Here is a 22,731-nt window from a genome sequence, read left to right on the forward strand (position 1 = left end):
CGAGGTAGCGCAAGGAAACAGACGAAAGAAATGGCCCAACCCACCCCCATACACATGTATATACATACGTCCACACACGCAAATATACATACCTACACAGCTTTCCATGGTTTACCCCAGACGCTTCACATGCCCTGATTCAATCCACTGACAGCACGTCAACCCTGGTATACCAAATCGATCCAATTCACTCTATTCCTTGCCCTCCTTTCACCCTCCTGCATGTTCAGGCCCCGATCACACAAAATCTTTTTCACTCCAGCTTTCCACCTCCAATTTGGTCTCCTACTTCTCCTCGTTCCCTCCACCTCCGACACATATATCCTCTTGGTCAATCTTTCCTCACTCATTCTCTCCATGTGCCCAAACCATTTCAAAACACCCTCTTCTGCTCTCTCAACCATGCTCTTTTTATTTCCACACATCTCTCTTACCCTTACATTACTTACTCGATCAAACCACCTCACACCACACATTGTCCTCAAACTTCTCATTTCCAGCACATCCACCCTCCTGTGCACAACTCTATCCATAGCCCATGCCTCGCAACCATACAACATTGTTGGAACCACTATTCCTTCAAACATACCCATTTTTGCTTTCCGAGATAATGTTCTCGACTTCCACACATTCTTCAAGGCTCCCAGGATTTTCGCCCCCTCCCCTACCCTATGATTCACTTCCGCTTCCATGGTTCCATCCGCTGCCAGATCCACTCCCAGATATCTAAAACACTTTACTTCCTCCAGTTTTTCTCCATTCAAACTTACCTCCCAATTGACTTGACCCTCAACCCTACTGTACCTAATAACCTTGCTCTTATTCACATTTACTCTTAACTTTCTTCTTTCACACACTTTACCAAACTCAGTGACCAGCTTCTGCAGTTTCTCACATGAATCAGCCACCAGCGCTGTGTCATCAGCGAACAACAACTGACTCACTTCCCAAGTTCTCTCAACCACAACAGACTTCATACTTGCCCCTCTTTCCAAAACTCTTGCATTCACCTCCCTAACAACCCCATCCATAAACAAATTAAACAACCATGGAGACATCACACACCCCTGCCACAAACCTACATTCACTGAGAACCAATCACTTTCCTCTCTTCCTACACGTACACATGCCTTACATCCTCGATAAAAACTTTTCACTGCTTCTAACAACTTGCCTCCCACACCATATATTAGCATCTCTATCAATTCTATCATATGCCTTCTCCAGATCCATAAATGCTACATACAAATCCATTTGCTTTTCTAAGTATTTCTCACATAAATTCTTCAAAGCAAACACCTGATCCACACATCCTCTACCACTTCTGAAACCACACTGCTCTTCATCATTCTGATGCTCTGTACATGCCTTCACCCTCTCAATCAATACCCTCCCATATAATTTACCAGGAATACTCAACAAACTTATACCTCTGTAATTTGAGCACTCACTCTTATCCCCTTTGCCTTTGTACAATGGCACTATGCACGCATTCCGCCAATCCTCAGGCACCTCACCATGAGTCATACATATATTAAATAACCTTACCAACCAGTCAACAATACAGTCACACCCTTTTTTAATAAATTCCACTGCAATACCATCCAAACCTGCTGCCTTGCCGGCTTTCATCTTCCGCAAAGCTTTCACTACCTCTTTTCTGTTTACCAAATCATTTTCCCTAACCCTCTCACTTTGCACACCACCTCGACCAAAACACCCTATATCTGCCACTCTATCATCAAACACATTCAACAAACCTTCAAAATACTCACTCCATCTCCTTCTCACATCACCACTACTTGTTATCACCTCCCCATTTGCGCCCTTCACTGAAGTTCCCATTTGCTCCCTTGTCTTACGCACTTTATTTACCTCCTTCCAGAACATCTTTTTATTCTCCCTAAAATTTAATGATACTCTCTCACCCCAACTCTCATCTGTCCTTTTTTTCACCTCTTGCACCTTTCTCTTGACCTCCTGTCTCTTTCTTTTATACATCTCCCACTCAATTGCATTTTTTCCCTGCAAAAATCGTCCAAATGACTCTCTCTTCTCTTTCACTAATACTCTTACTTCTTCATCCCACCACTCACTACCCTTTCTAATCAACCCACCTCCCACTCTTCTCATGCCACAAGCATCTTTTGCGCAATCCATCACTGATTCCCTAAATACATCCCATTCCTCCCCCACTCCCCTTACTTCCATTGTTCTCACCTTTTTCCATTCTGTACTCAGTCTCTCCTGGTACTTCCTCACACAGGTCTCCTTCCCAAGCTCACTTACTCTCACCACCCTCTTCACCCCAACATTCACTCTTCTTTTCTGAAAACCCATACAAATCTTCACCTTAGCCTCCACAAGATAATGATCAGACATCCCTCCAGTTGCACCTCTCTGCACATTAACATCCAAAAGTCTCTCTTTCGCACGCCTGTCAATTAACACGTAATCCAATAACGCTCTCCGGCCATCTCTCCTACTTACATAAGTATACTTATGTATATCTCGCTTTTTAAACCAGGTATTCCCAATCATCAGTCCTTTTTCAGCACATAAATCTACAAGCTCTTCACCATTTCCATTTACAACACTGAACACCCCATGTATACCAATTATTCCCTCAACTGCCACATTACTCACCTTTGCATTCAAATCACCCATCACTATAACCCGGTCTCGTGCATCAAAACCACTAACACACTCATTCAGCTGCTCCCAAAACACTTGCCTCTCATGATCTTTCTTCTCATGCCCAGGTGCATATGCACCAATAATCACCCACCTCTCTCCATCAACTTTCAGTTTTACCCATATTATTCGAGAATTTACTTTCTTACATTGTATCACATACTCCCACAACTCCTGTTTCAGGAGTATTGCTACTCCTTCCCTTGCTCTTGTCCTCTCACTAACCCCTGACTTTACTCCCCAGACATTCCCAAACCACTCTTCCCCTTTACCCTTGAGCTTCGTTTCACTCAGAGCCAAAACATCCAGGTTCCTTTCCTCAAACATACTACCTATCTCTCCTTTTTTCACATCTTGGTTACATCCACACACATTTAGGCACCCCACTCTGAGCCTTCGAGGAGGATGATATAAGTTTGTTGAGTATTCCTAGTAAATTATATGGGAGGGTATTGATTGAGAGGGTTAAGGCATGTACAGAGCATCAGATTGGGGAAGAGCAGTGTGGTTTCAGAAGTGGTAGAGGATGTGTGGATCAGGTGTTTGCTTTGAAGAATGTATGTGAGAAATACTTAGAAAAGCAAATGCATTTGTATGTAGCATTTATGGATCTGGAGAAGGCATATGATAGAGTTGATAGAGATGCTCTGTGGATGGTATTAAGAATATATGGTGTGGGAGGCAAGTTGTTAGAAGCAGTGAAAAGTTTTTATCGAGGATGTAAGGCATGTGTACGTGTAGGAAGAGAGGAAAGTGATTGGTTCTCAGTGAATGTAGGTTTGCGGCAGGGGTGTGTGATGTCTTCATGGTTGTTTAATTTGTTTATGGATGGGGTTGTTAGGGAGGTGAATGGAAGAGTTTTGGAAAGAGGGGCAAGTATGAAGTCTGTTGGGGATGAGAGAGCTTGGGAAGTGAGTCAGTTGTTGTTCGCTGATGATACAGCGCTGGTGGCTAATTCACGTGAGAAACTGCAGAAGCTGGTCACTGAGTTTGGCAAAGTGTGTGAAAGAAGAAAGTTAAGAGTAAATGTGAATAAGAGCAAGGTTATTAGGTACAGTAGGGTTGAGGGTCAAGTCAATTGGGAGGTAAGTTTGAATGGAGAAAAACTGGAGGAAGTAAAGTGTTTTAGATATCTGGGAGTGGATCTGGCAGCGGATGGAACCATGGAAGCGGAAGTGGATCATATGGTGGGGGAGGGGGCGAAAATCCTGGGAGCCTTGAAGAATGTGTGGAAGTCGAGAACATTATCTCGGAAAGCAAAAATGGGTATGTTTGAAGGAATAGTGGTTCCAACAATGTTGTATGATTGCGAGGTGTGGGCTATGGATAGAGTTGTGCGCAGGAGGATGGATGTGCTGGAAATGAGATGTATGAGGACAATGTGTGGTGTGAGGTGGTTTGATCGAGTAAGTAATGTAAGGGTAAGAGAGATGTGTGGAAATAAAAAGAGCATGGTTGAGAGAGCAGAAGAGGGTGTTTTGAAATGGTTTGGGCACATGGAGAGAATGAGTGAGGAAAGATTGACCAAGAGGATATATGTGTCGGAGGTGGAGGGAACGAGGAGAAGTGGGAGACCAAATTGGAGGTGGAAAGATGGAGTGAAAAAGATTTTGTGTGATCGGGGCCTGAACATGCAGGAGGGTGAAAGGAGGGCAAGGAATAGAGTGAATTGGATCGATGTGGTATACCGGGGTTGACGTACTGTCAGTGGATTGAATCAGGGCATGTGAAGCGTCTGGGGTAAACCATGGAAAGCTGTGTAGGTATGTATATTTGCGTGTGTGGACGTATGTATATACATGTGTATGGGGATGGGTTGGGCCATTTCTTTCGTCTATTTCCTTGCGCTACCTCGCAAACGCGGGAGACAGCGACAAAGTAAAAAAAAAAAAAAAAAATATATATATAATCTAAAAATATGATCAAGACCCAAAGAACTTTAAACCAAAACTGATAACAGTGTGCTGAATTTACTAGCAGGAAGTTGATTTCACCCATAGTCTAAGCATGGGTAAGGACTGGAGGCAGTTATGTTAAAAACATCTTTATTGAGGAGGGCTTTAAATGACAATATTCCACACTCACAAGCTATGCCAAGTCACTGACCTACTGTGTTACAACAGGGGAGGTGGAGTGGATGATATGTGCTGGATATGAGCAGGTGAGGTTAGTGGTGGGGAAGAGGGGGTGGGGGAATGTGGGGAAGTGGTAGGATGGGGTATGTGCAGTGGTAGGGGCAAATATGAAAATTTTACCACACTTGGCAACAGATTCAAAACAAATGGTGTCAAACATACCATTGTTTTGCTGTACCATAAATACAATTTGTGTAACTGCTATTCCTAATTCTTATCTAGTTCACTGATAACTAGCCTAATCTAACTTCACTCCTAAAGATGCTCATGATGGTCACATATCTGTACATACATACTGTTATATATATCCCAAGTGTAAATTTTGCTGCAGCCACCACACAAGAAATGTTGCCTCCATCACTGCACCCAGCTTTTCTGGTGATTTCTGTAACTGTTGAGCAGTGTTCCCTAATGGGAGAGTCACTTTCCTCAGATCTTTTTTGCTATTTAGTGTTGCTAAGGATTCTTTTAATCTTCTTTCTACATTTACTAATGATGTGCTTAAGGACCTTTCCTCAGATCTTTTTTGCTATTTAGTGTTGCTAAGGATTCTTTTAACCTTTCTACATTTACTAATGATGTACTTAAGGACGTTTAGTTTCATCTATATGTCTGTGATATACTGGCTATCATGCACCAAGTATTCCTGATTGCACATTCTAAGTCTCCTGACACAAACCTATCAGAATAACCAGCTTAACACTTTCATCATGGAAAGAATAGTAGTGCATCAGGTAATCTTTGTGACCTTCTATACACTTTAAACTTCAAATTATTGTTTTGTTTCACTAACAGAATGTCAGAAAAATGAGAGTGAACCATCCCATTCCTCCTCCTGGGAAAATTATTAGATCTTGTGAATTAAACCATTTAGGTGTAACCTCTAGAAAATCATCATTGTAATGTAGCCAAGTTACTCTGTTAGGGATACTTTTAGTGAAAGGACACATTTCAAAATTCCATGAAAAGATTGACTAATACTGCACTTATTGGGGAGCCCATTACTATGCCAAACTTTTGGTTATGTAAACTGTCAGTGAAATTGAAATAATCAACCTGTATGCACATTTCTACTAGTTAACATCACTGTGGGGCATGCAAAGTTCTATTTTCATTAACAATTCCCTCTTAAAGCAGCATTATTGCCTTGTATGTGAGGATATTGGTTAGGTGAAGGTCACTTTTAGGTTGACCATTTTCTTGCGTCTCACAGGCACCCTCCTGAGTCTGCTAAATAGGTCCCTTGAATGTTTGAGATGGGCAACAAGAATTGGTCCCAACACCATGATAGATGTTTACCAAGCAACCCTGCCAGCCTATGTTGAAGTTATAGGTCTCATGGAATGTTACATATATGTAAACCATGGAAAGTTTTGTAGGGCCTGGATGTGGAAAGGGAGCTGTGGTTTCGGTGCATTATACATGACAGTTTGAGACTGAGTGTGAACGAATGTGGCCTTTGTTGTCCTTTCTTAGCGTTACCTCGTGCACATGCAGGGGGGAGGGGGTGTCATTTCATGTGTGGAGGGGTGGCGACGCAAATGAATAAAGGCAGCAAGTATGAATTATGTACATGTGTATATATGTATATGTCTGTGTATGTACATATATGTATATGTTGAAATGCATAGGTATGCATATGTCGTGTGTGGACGTGTATGTACATACATGTGTATGCGGATGGGTTGGGCCATTCTTTCATCTGTTTCCTTGCGCTATCTCGCTAACGCGGAAGACAGCAACAAAGTATAATAAATATAGATAAAATATATTATCCCTGGGCATAGGGGAGAAAGAATACTTCCCACGCATTCCTCACGTGTCGTAGAAGGTGACTAAAGGGGACAGGAGCGGGGGGCTAGAAACCCTCCCCTCCTTGTATTTTGACTTTCTAAAAGGGGAAACAGAAGAAGGAGTCACGCGAGGAGTGCTCATCCGCCTCGAAGGCTCAGATTGGGGTGTCTAAATGTGTGTGGATGTAACCAAAATAAGAAAAAAGGAGAGATAGGTAGTATGTTTGAAGAAAGGAACCTGGATGTTTTGGCTCTGAGTGAAACGAAGCTCAAGGGTAAAGGGGAAGAGTGGTTTGGGAATGTCTTGGGAGTAAAGTCAGGAGTTAGTGAGAGGACACAAGCAAGGGAAGGAGTAGCACTACTCATGAAACAGGAGTGATGGGAGTATGTGATAGAGTGTAAGGAAGTAAACTCTAGATTGATATGGGTAAAACTGAAAGTTGATGGAGAGAGATGGGTAATTACTGGTGCATATGCACCTGGGCATGAGAAGAAAGATCATGAGAGGCAAGTGTTTTGGTAGCAGCTGAATGAGTGTATTAGAAGTTTTGATGCACGAGACCGGGTTATAGTGATGGATGACTTGAATGCAAAGGTGAGTAATGTGGCAGTTGAAGGAATAATTGGTATACATGGGGTGTTCAGTGTTGTAAATGGAAATGGTGAAGAGCTTGTAGATTTATGTGCTGAAAAAGGACTGGTGATTGGGAATACCTGGTTTAAAAAGAGAGATATACATAAGTATACGTATGTAAGTAGGAGAGATGGCCAGAGAGCGTTATTGGATTACGTGTTAATTGATAGGCGTGCGAAAGAGAGACTCTTGGATGTTAATGTGCTGAGAGGTGCAACTGGAGGGATGTCTGATCATTATCTTGTGGAGGCGAAGGTGAAGATTTGTAGAGGTTTTCAGAAAAGAAGAATGTTGGGGTGAAGAGAGTGGTGAGAGTAAGTGAGCTTGGGAAGGAGACTTGTTTGAGGAAGTACCAGGAGAGACTAAGTACAGAATGGAAAAAGGTGAGAACAAAGGAGGTAAGGGGAGTGGGGGAGGAATGGGATGTATTTAGGGAAGCAGTGATGGCTTGCGCAAAAGATGCTTGTGGCATGAGAAGCATGGGAGGTGGACAGATTAGAAAGGGTAGTGAGTGGTGGGATGAAGAAGTAAGATTATTAGTGAAAGAGAAGAGAGAGGCATTTGGACGATTTTTGCAGGGAAATAATGCAAATGACTGGGAAATGTATAAAAGAAAGAGGCAGGAGGTCAAGAGAAAGGTGCAAGAGGTGAAAAAGAGGGCAAATGAGAGTTGGGGTGAGAGAGTATCATTAAATTTTAGGGAGAATAAAAAGATGTTTTGGAAGGAGGTAAATAAAGTGCATAAGACAAGGGGACAAATGGGAACTTCAGTGAAGGGGGCTAATGGAAAGGTGATAACAAGTAGTGGTGATGTGAGGAGATGGAGTGAGTATCTTGAAGGTTTGTTGAATGTGTTTGATGATAAATGGCAGATATAGGGTGTTTTGGTCAAGGTGGTGTGCAAAGTGAGAGGATTAGGGAAAATGATTTGGTAAACAGAGAAAAGGTAGTAAAAGCTTTGCAGAAGATGAAAGCCGGCAAGGCAGCGGGTTTGGATGGTACTGCAGTGGAATTTATCAAAAAAGGGGGGTAACTGTATTGTTGACAGGTTGATAAGATTATTTAATGTATGTATCATTCATGGTGAGGTGCCTGAGGATTGGTGGAATGCTTGCATAGTGTCATTGTACAAAGGCAAAAGGGGATAAAAGTGAGTGCTCAAATTACAGAGGTATAAGTTTGTTGAGTATTCCTGGTATATTATATGGGAGGGAATTTGACTGAGAGGATGAAGGCATGTACAGAGCATCAGATTGGGGAAGAGCAGTGTGGTTTCAGAAGTGGCAGAGGATGTGTGGATCAGGTGTTTGCTTTGAAGATTGTAGTGGGAAATACTTAGAAAAGCAAATGGATTTGTATGTAGCATTTATGGATCTGGAGAAGGCATGTGATAGAGTTGATAGAGATGCTCTGTGGAAGGTATTATGGTGTGGGAGGCAAGTTGTTAGAAGCAGTGAAAAGTTTTATCGAGGATGTAAGGCATGTGTACATGTAGGAAGAGAGGAAAATGATTGGTTCTCAGTGAATGTAGGTTTGCGACAGGGGTGTGTGATGTCTCCATGGCTGTTTAATTTGTTTATCGATGGGGTTGTTAGGGAGGTGAATGCAAGAGTTTTGGAAAGAGGGGCAAGTATGCAGTCTGTTGTGGATGAGAGAGCTTGGGAGGTGAGTCAGTTGTTGTTCGCTTGATGATACAGCACTGGTGGCTGATTCATGTGAGAAACTGCAGAAGCTGGTGGCTGAGTTTGGTAAAGTGTGTGAAAGAAGAAATTTGAGAGTTAATGTGAATAAGAACAAGGTTATTAGGTACAGTAGGGTTAAGGGACAAGTCAATTGGGAGGTAAGTTTGAATGGAGAAAAACTGGAGGAAGAAGTGTTTTAGATATCTGGGAGTGGATTTGGCAGCAGATGGAACCATGGAAGCAGAAGTGAATCATAGGTTGGGAGAGGGGCGAAAATTCTGGGAGTGTTGAAGAATGTGCGGAAGTTGAGAACATTATCTCAGAAAGCAAAAATGGGTATGTTTGAAGGAATAGTGGTTCCAACAATGTTATAGGCTGCGAGGTGTGGGCTATGGATAGAGTTGTGTGGAGGAGGGTGGATGTGCTGGAGATGAGATGTTTGAGGACAATATGTGGTGTGAGGTGGTTTGATCGAGTAAGTAATAATAGGGTAAGAGAGATGTGTGGTAATAAAAAGAGTGTGGTTGAGAGAGCAGAAGAGGGTGTTTTGAAATGGTTTGGTCATATGGAGAGAATGAGTGAGGAAAGATTGACCAAGAGGATATATGTGTCAGAGGTGGAGGGAACAAGGAGAAGTGGGAGACCAAATTGGAGGTGGAAAGATGGAAAGAAAAAGATTTTGAGTGATCGGGGCCTGAACATGCAGGAGGGTGAAAGGAGGGCAAGGAATAGAGTGAATTGGAACAATGTGGTATACTGGGGTCAACATGCTGTCAATGGATTGAACCAGGGCATGTGAAGCGTCTGGGTAAACCATGGAAAGTTTCTGTGGGACCTGGATGTGGAAGGGAGCTGTGGTTTCGGTGCATTATACATGACAGTAGAGACTGATGTGAACGAATGTGGCCTTTGTTGTCTTTTCAGCGCTTACCTCGCAAACATGAGGGGGGAGGGGGTTGTTCATTTCATGTGTGGCGGGGTGGCGATGGAAATGAATAAAGGCAGACAGTATGAATTATGTAAATGTGTATATATGTATATGTCTGTGTTGTACATATATGTATATCGCTGAGATATGATAGGTATGTATATTGCGTGTGTGGACGTGTATGTATATACATGGTATATGGGTGGGTTGGGCCATTCTTTCTCTGTTTCCTTGCGCTATCTCGCTAACACGGGAGACAGGACAAGCAAAATAAATAAATAATAAATATATATATATTTTTTTCAATATCCATCCCAATTGCAAGGCATTAAGACAAGGGTGTGCTTAGAGGTAAATCTCACTTGCCCACCTCCCATTCCTTCTTGAAATTTAACGGATGGGATTCCAGCACCCGTCTATGTATATGATAAACTAAAGTGTAGAAAGCAACTAAGGGACGGGAGTGGGGGCTAGAAACCCTCCCCTCCTTGTATTTTGACTTTCTAAAAGGGGAAACAGAAGAAGGAGTCACGCGGTGAGTGCTCATCCCCTTGAAGGCTCAGATTTGGGGTGTCTAAATGTGTGTGGATGTAACAAATAGAAAAAAGGAGAGATAGGTAGTATGTTTGAAGAAAGGAACCTGGATGTTTTGGCTCTGAGTGAAACGAAGCTCAAGGGTAAAGGGGAAGAGTGGTTTGGGAATGTCTTGGGAGTAAAGTCAGGAGTTAGTGAGAGGACACAAGCAAGGGAAGGAGTAGCACTACTCATGAAACAGGAGTGATGGGAGTATGTGATAGAGTGTAAGGAAGTAAACTCTAGATTGATATGGGTAAAACTGAAAGTTGATGGAGAGAGATGGGTAATTACTGGTGCATATGCACCTGGGCATGAGAAGAAAGATCATGAGAGGCAAGTGTTTTGGTAGCAGCTGAATGAGTGTATTAGAAGTTTTGATGCACGAGACCGGGTTATAGTGATGGATGACTTGAATGCAAAGGTGAGTAATGTGGCAGTTGAAGGAATAATTGGTATACATGGGGTGTTCAGTGTTGTAAATGGAAATGGTGAAGAGCTTGTAGATTTATGTGCTGAAAAAGGACTGGTGATTGGGAATACCTGGTTTAAAAAGAGAGATATACATAAGTATACGTATGTAAGTAGGAGAGATGGCCAGAGAGCGTTATTGGATTACGTGTTAATTGATAGGCGTGCGAAAGAGAGACTCTTGGATGTTAATGTGCTGAGAGGTGCAACTGGAGGGATGTCTGATCATTATCTTGTGGAGGCGAAGGTGAAGATTTGTAGAGGTTTTCAGAAAAGAAGAATGTTGGGGTGAAGAGAGTGGTGAGAGTAAGTGAGCTTGGGAAGGAGACTTGTTTGAGGAAGTACCAGGAGAGACTAAGTACAGAATGGAAAAAGGTGAGAACAAAGGAGGTAAGGGGAGTGGGGGAGGAATGGGATGTATTTAGGGAAGCAGTGATGGCTTGCGCAAAAGATGCTTGTGGCATGAGAAGCATGGGAGGTGGACAGATTAGAAAGGGTAGTGAGTGGTGGGATGAAGAAGTAAGATTATTAGTGAAAGAGAAGAGAGAGGCATTTGGACGATTTTTGCAGGGAAATAATGCAAATGACTGGGAAATGTATAAAAGAAAGAGGCAGGAGGTCAAGAGAAAGGTGCAAGAGGTGAAAAAGAGGGCAAATGAGAGTTGGGGTGAGAGAGTATCATTAAATTTTAGGGAGAATAAAAAGATGTTTTGGAAGGAGGTAAATAAAGTGCATAAGACAAGGGGACAAATGGGAACTTCAGTGAAGGGGGCTAATGGAAAGGTGATAACAAGTAGTGGTGATGTGAGGAGATGGAGTGAGTATCTTGAAGGTTTGTTGAATGTGTTTGATGATAAATGGCAGATATAGGGTGTTTTGGTCAAGGTGGTGTGCAAAGTGAGAGGATTAGGGAAAATGATTTGGTAAACAGAGAAAAGGTAGTAAAAGCTTTGCAGAAGATGAAAGCCGGCAAGGCAGCGGGTTTGGATGGTACTGCAGTGGAATTTATCAAAAAAGGGGGTAACTGTATTGTTGACAGGTTGATAAGATTATTTAATGTATGTATCATTCATGGTGAGGTGCCTGAGGATTGGTGGAATGCTTGCATAGTGTCATTGTACAAAGGCAAAAGGGGATAAAAGTGAGTGCTCAAATTACAGAGGTATAAGTTTGTTGAGTATTCCTGGTATATTATATGGGAGGGAATTTGACTGAGAGGATGAAGGCATGTACAGAGCATCAGATTGGGGAAGAGCAGTGTGGTTTCAGAAGTGGCAGAGGATGTGTGGATCAGGTGTTTGCTTTGAAGATTGTACGTGGGAAATACTTAGAAAAGCAAATGGATTTGTATGTAGCATTTATGGATCTGGAGAAGGCATGTGATAGAGTTGATAGAGATGCTCTGTGGAAGGTATTATGGTGTGGGAGGCAAGTTGTTAGAAGCAGTGAAAAGTTTTTATCGAGGATGTAAGGCATGTGTACATGTAGGAAGAGAGGAAAATGATTGGTTCTCAGTGAATGTAGGTTTGCGACAGGGGTGTGTGATGTCTCCATGGCTGTTTAATTTGTTTATCGATGGGGTTGTTAGGGAGGTGAATGCAAGAGTTTTGGAAAGAGGGGCAAGTATGCAGTCTGTTGTGGATGAGAGAGCTTGGGAGGTGAGTCAGTTGTTGTTCGCTTGATGATACAGCACTGGTGGCTGATTCATGTGAGAAACTGCAGAAGCTGGTGGCTGAGTTTGGTAAAGTGTGTGAAAGAAGAAATTTGAGAGTTAATGTGAATAAGAACAAGGTTATTAGGTACAGTAGGGTTAAGGGACAAGTCAACTGGGAGGTAAGTTTGAATGGAGAAAAACTGGAGGAAGAAGTGTTTTAGATATCTGGGAGTGGATTTGGCAGCAGATGGAACCATGGAAGCAGAAGTGAATCATAGGTTGGGAGAGGGGGCGAAAATTCTGGGAGTGTTGAAGAATGTGCGGAAGTTGAGAACATTATCTCAGAAAGCAAAAATGGGTATGTTTGAAGGAATAGTGGTTCCAACAATGTTATAGGCTGCGAGGTGTGGGCTATGGATAGAGTTGTGTGGAGGAGGGTGGATGTGCTGGAGATGAGATGTTTGAGGACAATATGTGGTGTGAGGTGGTTTGATCGAGTAAGTAATAATAGGGTAAGAGAGATGTGTGGTAATAAAAAGAGTGTGGTTGAGAGAGCAGAAGAGGGTGTTTTGAAATGGTTTGGTCATATGGAGAGAATGAGTGAGGAAAGATTGACCAAGAGGATATATGTGTCAGAGGTGGAGGGAACAAGGAGAAGTGGGAGACCAAATTGGAGGTGGAAAGATGGAAAGAAAAAGATTTTGAGTGATCGGGGCCTGAACATGCAGGAGGGTGAAAGGAGGGCAAGGAATAGAGTGAATTGGAACAATGTGGTATACTGGGGTCAACATGCTGTCAATGGATTGAACCAGGGCATGTGAAGCGTCTGGGGTAAACCATGGAAAGTTCTGTGGGACCTGGATGTGGAGAGGAAGCTGTGGTTTCGGTGCATTATTACATGACAGCTAGAGACTGAATGTGAACGAATGTGGCCTTTGTTGTCTTTTCCCAGCGCTACCTCGCAAACATGAGGGGGGGAAGGGGGTTGTTATTTCATGTGTGGCGGGGTGGCGATGGGAATGAATAAAGGCAGACAGTATGAATTATGTAAATGTGTATATATGTATATGTCTGTGTGTGTACATATATGTATACGCTGAGATATGTAGGTATGTATATTGCGTGTGTGGATGTGTATGTATATACAGGCGTATATGGGTGGGTTGGGCCATTCTTTCGTCTGTTTCCTTGCGCTACCTCGCTAACACGGGAGACAGCGACAAAGCAAAATAAATAAAATAAAATAAATATATATATATATTTTTTTTTCCACACATATTCGCCTCATCCCACATTTGCAAGGTAGCATTAAGAACAGAGGAGTGTGCCTTAGAGGGTACATCCTCACTTGGCCCACCTCTCCATTCCTTCTTTTGGAAAATTATAAACGGGAGGGGAGGATTTCCAGCACCCCGCTCCTATGTATATATATAAATATAGTCGTAGAAAGCAACTAAAAGGGACGGGAGTGGGGGGCTAGAAACCCTCCCCTCCTTGTATTTTAACTTTCTAAAAGAGGAAACAGAAGAAGGAGTCACGCGGTGAGTGCTCATCCTCCTTGAAGGCTCAATTTGGGGTGTCTAAATGTGTGTGGATGTAAGCAAGATGAGAAAAAAGGAGAGATAGGTTGTATGTTTGAGGAAAGGAATCTGGATGTTTTGGCTCTGAGTGAAACGAAGTTCAAAGGTAAAGGGGAAGAGTGGTTTGGGAATGTCTTGGGAGTAAAGTCACGGGTTAGTGAGAGGACAAGAGCAAGGGAAGGAGTAGCATTATTCCTGAAACAGGAGTGGTGGGAGTATGTGATAGAGCATAAAAAATTAAACTCTAGATTGATATGGGTAAAACTGAAAGTGGATGGAGAGAGATGGGAGATTATTGGTGCATATGCACCTGGGCATGAGAAGAAAGATCATGAGAGGCAAGTGTTTTGGGAGCAGCTGAGTGAGTGTGTTAGTAGTTTTGATGCACGAGACCAGGTTATAGTGATGGGTGATTTGAATGCAAAGGTGAGTAATGTGGCAGTTGAGGGAATAATTGGTGTACCTGGGGTGTTCAGTGTTGTAAATGGAAATGGTGAAGAGCTTATAGATTTATGTGCTGAAAAAGGACTGATGATTGGGAATACCTGGTTTAAAAACAGGTATACATAAGTATGGGGAGGTGATAACAAGTAGTGGTGATGTGAGAAGGAGATGGAGTGAGTATTTTGAAGGTTTGTTGAATGTGTTTGATGATAGAGTGGCAGATATAGGGTGTTTTGGTCGAGGTGGTGTGCAAAGTGCGAGGGTTAGGGAAAATGAGTTGGTAAACAGAGAAGAGGTAGTAAAAGCTTTGCGGAAGATGAAAGCCGGCAAGGCAGCAGGTTTGGACGGTATTGCAGTGGAATTTATTAAAAAAGGGGGTGACTGTATTGTTGACTGGTTGGTAAGGTTATTTAATGTGTGTATGACTCATGGTGAGGTGCCTGAGGATTGGCGGAATGCGTGCATAGTGCCATTGTACAAAGGCAAAGGGGATAAGAGTGAGTGCTCAAATTACAGAGGTATAAGTTTGTTGAGTATTCCTGGCAAATTTTATGGGAGGGTATTGATTGAGAGGGTGAAGGCATGTACAGAGCATCAGATTGGGGAAGAGCAGTGTGGTTTCAGAAGTGGTAGAGGATGTGTGGATCAGGTGTTTGCTTTGAAGAATGTATGTGAGAAATACTTAGAAAAGCAAATGGATTTGTATGTAGCATTTATGAATCTGGAGAAGGCATATGATAGAGTTGATAGAGATGCTCTGTGGAAGGTATTAAGAATATATGGTGTGGGAGGCAAGTTGTTAGAAGCAGTGAAAAGTTTTTATCGAGGATGTAAGGCATGTGTACGTGTAGGAAGAGAGGAAAGTGATTGGTTCTCAGTGAATGTAGGTTTGCGGCAGGGGTGAGTGATGTCTCCATGGTTGTTTAATTTGTTTATGGATGGGGTTGTTAGGGAGGTGAATGCAAGAGTTTTGGAAAGAGGGGCAAGTATGAAGTCTGTTGGGGATGAGAGAGCTTGGGAAGTGAGTCAGTTATTGTTCGCTGATGATACAGCGCTGGTGGCTGATTCATGTGAGAAACTGGAGAAGCTGGTGACTGAGTTTGGTAAAGTGTGTGAAAGAAGAAAGTTAAGAGTAAATGTGAATAAGAGCAAGGTTATTAGGTACAGTAGGGTTGAGGGTCAATTCAATTGGGAGGTGAGTTTGAATGGAGAAAAACTGGAGGAAGTGAAGTGTTTTAGATATCTGGGAGTGGATCTGGCAGCGGATGGAACCATGGAAGCGGAAGTGGATCATAGGGTGGGGGAGGGGGCGAAAATTCTGGGAGCCTTGAAGAATGTGTGGAAGTCGAGAACATTATCTCGGAAAGCAAAAATGGGTATGTTTGAAGGAATAGTGGTTCCAACAATGTTGTATGGTTGCGAGGCGTGGACTATGGATAGAGTTGTGCGCAGGAGGATGGATGTGCTGGAAATGAGATGTTTGAGGACAATGTGTGGTGTGAGGTGGTTTGATCGAGTAAGTAACGTAAGGGTAAGAGAGATGTGTGGAAATAAAAAGAGCGTGGTTGAGAGAGCAGAAGAGGGTGTTTTGAAATGGTTTGGTCACATGGAGAGAATGAGTGAGGAAAGATTGACCAAGAGGATATATGTGTCGGAGGTGGAGGGAACAAGGAGAAGAGGGAGACCAAATTGGAGGTGGAAAGATGGAGTGAAAAAGATTTTGAGTGATCGGGGCCTGAACATGCAGGAGGGTGAAAGGAGGGCAAAGAATAGAGTGAATTGGAGCGATGTGGTATACCGGGGTTGACGTGCTGTCAGTGGATTGAATCAAGGCATGTGTATGGGGGTGGGTTGGGCCATTTCTTTCGTCTGTTTCCTTGCGCTACCTCGCAAACGCGGGAGACAGCGACAAAAAAAAAATACATAAGTATACATATATAAGTAGGAGAGATGGCCAGAGAGTGTTATTGGATTACATGTTAATTGATAGGCGCACGAAAGAGAGACTTCTGGATGTTAATGTGCTGAGAGGTGCAACTGGAGGGATGTCTGATCATTATCTTGAGGAGGCGAAGGTGAAGATTTGTAGAGGTTTTAAGAAAAGAAGAGAGAATGTTGGGTTGAAGAGAATGGTGAGAGTAAGTGAGCTTGGGAAGGAGTCTTGTGAGAGGAAGTACCAGGAGAGAGTGAGTACAAAATGGAAAAAGGTGAGAACAAAGGATGTAAGGCGAGTGGGGGAGGAATGGGATGTATTTAGGGAAGCAGTGATGGCTTGCACAAAAGATGCTTGTGGCATGGGAGGTGGGCAGATTAGAAAGGGTAGTGAGTAGTGGGATGAAGAAGTAAGATTATTAGTGAAAGAGAAGAGAGAGGCATTTGGACAATTTTTGCAGGGAAATAAAGCAAATGAGTGGGAGATGTATAAAAGAAAGAGGCAGGAGGTCAAGAGAAAGGTGCAAGAGGTGAAAAAGAGGGCAAATGAGAGTTGGGGTGAGAGAGTATCATTAAATTTTAGGGAGAATATAAAGATGTTTTGTAAGGAGGTAAATAAAGTGTGTAAGACAAGGGCACAAATGGGAACTTCAGTGAAGGGGGCTAATGGGGAGGTGATAACAAGTAGTGGTGATGTGAGGAGATGGAGTGAGTATTTTGAAGGTTTGTTGAATGTCTTTGATGATATAGTGGCAGATATAGGGTGTTTTGGTTGAAGTGGTGTGCAAAGTGCGAGGGTTACGGAAAATGAGTTGGTAAACACAGAAGAGGTAATAAAAACTTTGAAGAAGATGAAAGCCGGCAAGGCAGTGGGTTTGGATGGTATTGCGGTGGAATCTATTAAAAAAGGGGTGACTGTATTGTTGACTGGTTGGTAAGGTTATTCAATATATGTATGACTCATGGTGAGGTGCCGGAGGATTGGCGGAATGCTCGCATAGTACCATTGTACAAAGGGAAAGGGGATAAAAGTGAGTGCTCAAATTACAGAGGTATAAGTTTATTGAGTATTCCTGGGAAATTATATGGGAGGGTATTGACTGAGAGGGTGAAGGCATGTATAGAGCATCAGATTGGAGAAGAGCAGTGTGGTTTCAGAAGTGGTAGAGGATGTGTGGATCAGGTGTTTGCTTTGAAGAATGTATGTGAGAGATGCTTAGGAGAGCAAATGGATTTGTATGTAGCATTTATGAATCTGGAGAAGGCATATGATAGAGTTGATGGAGACGCTCTGTGGAAGGTATTGAGAATATATGGTGTGGGAGGCAAGTTGTTAGAGGCAGTGAAAAGTTTTTATCGAGGATGTAAGGCATGTGTACGTGTAGGAAGAGAGGAAAGTGATTGGTTCTCAGTGAATGTTGGTTTGCGGCAGGGGTTTGTGATGTCTCCATGGTTGTTTAATTTGTTTATGGATGGGGTTGTTAGGGAGGTGAATGCAAGAGTTTTGGAAAGAGGGGCAAGTATGCAGTCTGTTGTGGATGAGAGGGCTTGGGAAGTGAGTCAGTTGTTGTTCACTGATGATACAGCGCTGGTGGCTGGTTCGTGTGAGAAACTGCAGAAGCTGGTGACTGAGTTTGGTAAAGTGTGTGAAAGAAGAAAGAGCAAGGTTATTAGGTACAGTAGGGTTGAGGGACAAGTCAGTTGGGAGGTAAGTGTGAATGGAGAAAAACTGGAGGAAGTAAAGTGTTTTAGATATCTGGGAGTGGATTTGGCAGCGGATGGAACCATGGAAGCAGAAGTGAGTCACTGGGTGGGGGAGGGGGCGAAAGTTCTGAGAGCGTTGAAGAATGTGTGGAAGTCGAGAGCATTATCTTGGAAAGCAAAAATGGGTATGTCCGAAGGAACAGTGGTTCCAACAATGTTATATTCTTGTGAGGCGTGGGTTATAGATAGATTTGTGCGGAGGAGGGTGGATGTGCTGGAAATGAGATGTTTGAGGAAAATATGTGGTGTGAGGTGGTTTGATTAAGTAATAACAGGGTAAGAGAGATGTGTGGTTATAAAAAGAGTGTGGTTGAGAGAGCAGAAGAGGGTGTTTTGAAACGGTTTGGTCACATGGAGAGAATGAGTGAGGAAAGATTGACAAAGGGGATATATGTGTTAGAGATGGAGGGAATGAGGAGAAGTGGGAGACCAAACTGGAGGTGGAAAGATGGAGTTAAAGAGATTTTGAGTGATCGGGGCCTGATCATGCAGCAGGGTGAAAGGCATGCAAGGAATAGAGTGAATTGGAATGATGTGGTATAGCGGGGTTGACGTGCTGTCAATGGATTGATCCAAGGCATGTGAAGCGTCTGAGGTAAACCATGGAAAGTTCTGTGGGGCCTGGATGTGGAAAGGGAGCTTGGTTTCGGTGCATTATTTCATGACAGCTAGAGACCGAGTGTGAACGAATGTGGCCTTTGTTGTCTTTTCCTAGCGCTATCTCGCGCATATGCAGGGGGAGGGGGTTGTTATTCCATGTGTGGCGGGGTGGCGATGGGAATGAATAAAGGCAGAGAGTATGAATTATGTACATGTGTATATATGTATATGTCTGTGTGTGTGTATATATATGTATACGTTGAGATGTATATGTATGTATATTTGCGTGTGTGGACATGTATGTATATACATGTGTATGTGGGTGGGTTGGGCCATTCTTTCGTCTGTTTCCTTGCGCTACCTTGCTAACACAGGAGACACTGACAAAGTAAAATAAAGTAAATAAAATAAGATATATATATATGTACACCACCGATATTCCGGCACTCTTGGTTCCAAAGCCTTGCTGGATTAACCATTTTACCGGACCAACCTTGGTCACCTAATAATAATTCATCAACACACCTCTAACCTACTAATCATACATCACCCACGTGTCTAAAGTATACCATGGACTGCTAGAAATTTAAATTAAACAAAATGGAATGTATATTAAATAAAATACATTATACACCTGCTCAGGACTGAGGTGCTCATCAGCTACAAGTTTCGCAAATTCATCCACATGTTTGAATGCTCCTTTGTGGTTTGCAGACCGCTTGTCTCGGCACACTTTATTCATGGAAATTCCATGATGCCTCTTGAATCTTTGGAGCCATTCTTCACTAAAGTTACGCTCATGCTGTAACTTAAGTTCTTTATGGAACAACTTAGCCTGGTTCATTATCATGCTACCTGACAAGTCCACTCCAGCACTCCGACGCTGTCAAAACCACTCCATCATCACTCGATTGTGCTCAGTGTTCTCACCATCTTTCATAGTTTTTCTAATTGTCATTTGCTTCTTTGGAATTGCTGTCTACAGAGAATTTCAATATTTTCTCCCTTTGCTTCTTTATACTGTAAACAGTTGATGAACCAATACTGTAGATGTCACACAGCTTATGCAGCGAAACACTACGATCCATTTTTTTGAACAGTTTTACTTTATCTTGGATCGATATGGACTGGTGTTTACAATTGACACCACGACTGACACTCTCATATGTCCTAGAAGCCATAGCTAGGGTTAAATTTAAGCAAAATAAGCTTAGAATCTCACAGAATTGCAGTATCACTACCAGCAAGTGCAATGTAAAGAATGTAAATAAGCGTGCCCTACACACAAGGCCATCTGTGGCCTCCCAGTAAACTAGCCTGGTGGCCTTGTAAATTTCAAGTTCCCTCACGTAATTTTGTCCAGACTAAAGGAGGTACCAAACCATCAGTTGCCATAAATTCGGTGGTGTACCAAAAGAAGGAACAGAGAAGAGGGCCAGGTGAGGATATTCCCTCAAAGGCCCAGTCCTCTGTTCTTAACGCTACCTCGCTATCGCGGGAAATAGCGAATAGTATGAAAAAAAAAAAAAAAAAAAATATATATATATATATATATATATATATATATATATATATATATATATATATATATATATATTCTCAGTGAATGTAGGTTTGCGGCAGGGGTGTGTGATGTCTCCATGGTTGTTTAATTTGTTTATGGATGGGGTTGTTAGGGAGGTAAATGCAAGAGTTTTGGAAAGAGGGGCAAGTATGAAGTCTGTTGGGGATGAGAGAGCTTGGGAAATGAGTCAGTTGTTGTTCGCTGATGATACAGCGCTGGTGGCTGATTCATGTGAGAAACTGCAGAAGCTGGTGACTGAGTTTGGTAAAGTGTGTGGAAGAAGAAAGTTAAGAGTAAATGTGAATAAGAGCAAGGTTATTAGGTACAGTAGGGTTGAGGGTCAAGTCAATTGGGAGGTGAGTTTGCATGGAGAAAAACTGGAGGAAGTGAAGTGTTTTAGATATCTGGGAGTGGATCTGGCAGCGGATGGAACCATGGAAGCGGAAGTGGATCATAGGGTGGGGGAGGGGGCGAAAATTCTGGGGGCCTTGAAGAATGTGTGGAAGTCGAGAACATTATCTCGGAAAGCAAAAATGGGTATGTTTGAAGGAATAGTGGTTCCAACAATGTTGTATGGTTGCGAGGCGTGGGCTATGGATAGAGTTGTGCGCAGGAGGATGGATGTGCTGGAAATGAGATGTTTGAGGACAATGTGTGGTGTGAGGTGGTTTGATCGAGTGAGTAACGTAAGGGTAAGAGAGATGTGTGGAAATAAAAAGAGCGTGGTTGAGAGAGCAGAAGAGGGTGTTTTGAAGTGGTTTGGGCACATGGAGAGAATGAGTGAGGAAAGATTGACCAAGAGGATATATGTGTCGGAGGTGGAGGGAACGAGGAGAAGAGGGAGACCAAATTGGAGGTGGAAAGATGGAGTGAAAAAGATTTTGTGTGATCGGGGCCTGAACATGCAGGAGGGTGAAAGGAGGGCAAGGAATAGAGTGAATTGGAGCGATGTGGTATACCGGGGTTGACGTGCTGTCAGTGGATTGAATCAAGGCATGTGAAGCGTCTGGGGTAAACCATGGAAAGCTGTGTAGGTATGTATATTTGCGTGTGTGGACGTGTGTATGTACATGTGTATGGGGGGGGTGGGCCATTTCTTTCGTCTGTTTCCTTGCGCTACCTCGCAAACGCGGGAGACAGCGACAAAGTATAAAAAAAAAAAAAAAAAAAAAAAAAAAATATATATATATATATATATATATATATATATATATATATATATAAATATCTATTATACTTAATCGCCATGTCTCATGTCAGCAAGGTAGCGAAAGGAAACAGGGAAGGAATGGCCCAACCCACCCACATACACATGTATATATATAAACGCCCGTACACACACACATACATACATATACATTTCAACGTATACATACATAAACATACACATATATACACATGTACATATTCAAACTTGCTGCCTTCATCCATTCCTGTCACGACCGTGCCACACATGAAATAGCATCCCCCCCATGAGTTTATGGGGAAATGAAGCACAATAAATTCCCAAGTGCACTTTCATTTAATAATCACATCATCAGAGGAGAAACAAGAAAGAAATATACCAGTCAATTGATGTATGTATCTATGTGTGTATGCGAGTGGATGGGTCATTCTTTGTTTGTTTCTTGGCACTATTTCGCTAACATGCAAAACAGTGATTATGTGTAATAAATAATAATATCATTCACATATGCAGAACTTTATTTTGATGAAAAATGCACATGCGATCTTATTTTCAATAAAAATGTGAATATAACTTGATGTACAAATCTTTCACACCAAGATTATGTATGTGCACTTCTCTGATCTGTAGGTGACTGATAAGCACAATGTAATTTTTCCTGTTGTGATGGTAGACTGTTAAAGACATCTACTGGTAAGTGGTGGAAAGAAACATCAGCTGGGATTCTGATTGATGGCAGGAACCAATAATATGTCACATGACAAAAGGGGGAGCAGCCTTGTAATACATCAGATGATGCCTAGAGTAATGAAAGGTATCAGCTTCATATTACTTTGGAATCATGATTTCAAATTTAAATGAGGATTTAGGAAGGGAATTTGTAAGGTATTTTGCAGATGCTACAATAACACTGAGTAAAACAGTAGGAATAAAGGAGCAAAAAAAGAAAGAAAAAATACGGATATTATATACAAATAGAGAACACACTGGAATTCAATGAAAAGATATTTGACAAAACAGATCATGGAATGATTATCAATATATCCACATCTTCTTAAAGGGCCTTACATGGAAAGAAATAAAAAGCAAAGAAAATG

General features: G+C 42.3%; 1 protein-coding gene across 3 annotated transcripts in view; it reads right to left on the reverse strand.

Annotated features, from left to right (window-relative positions):
* The window catches only part of LOC139757955 (uncharacterized), a 751,714-nt gene that overhangs the window by 166,846 nt on the left and 562,137 nt on the right, over positions 1 to 22,731 (reverse strand). The window lies entirely within an intron of this gene.

The sequence above is a fragment of the Panulirus ornatus genome, chromosome 2, assembly GCF_036320965.1.
Source record: "Panulirus ornatus isolate Po-2019 chromosome 2, ASM3632096v1, whole genome shotgun sequence".
NCBI lineage: Eukaryota > Metazoa > Arthropoda > Malacostraca > Decapoda > Palinuridae > Panulirus > Panulirus ornatus.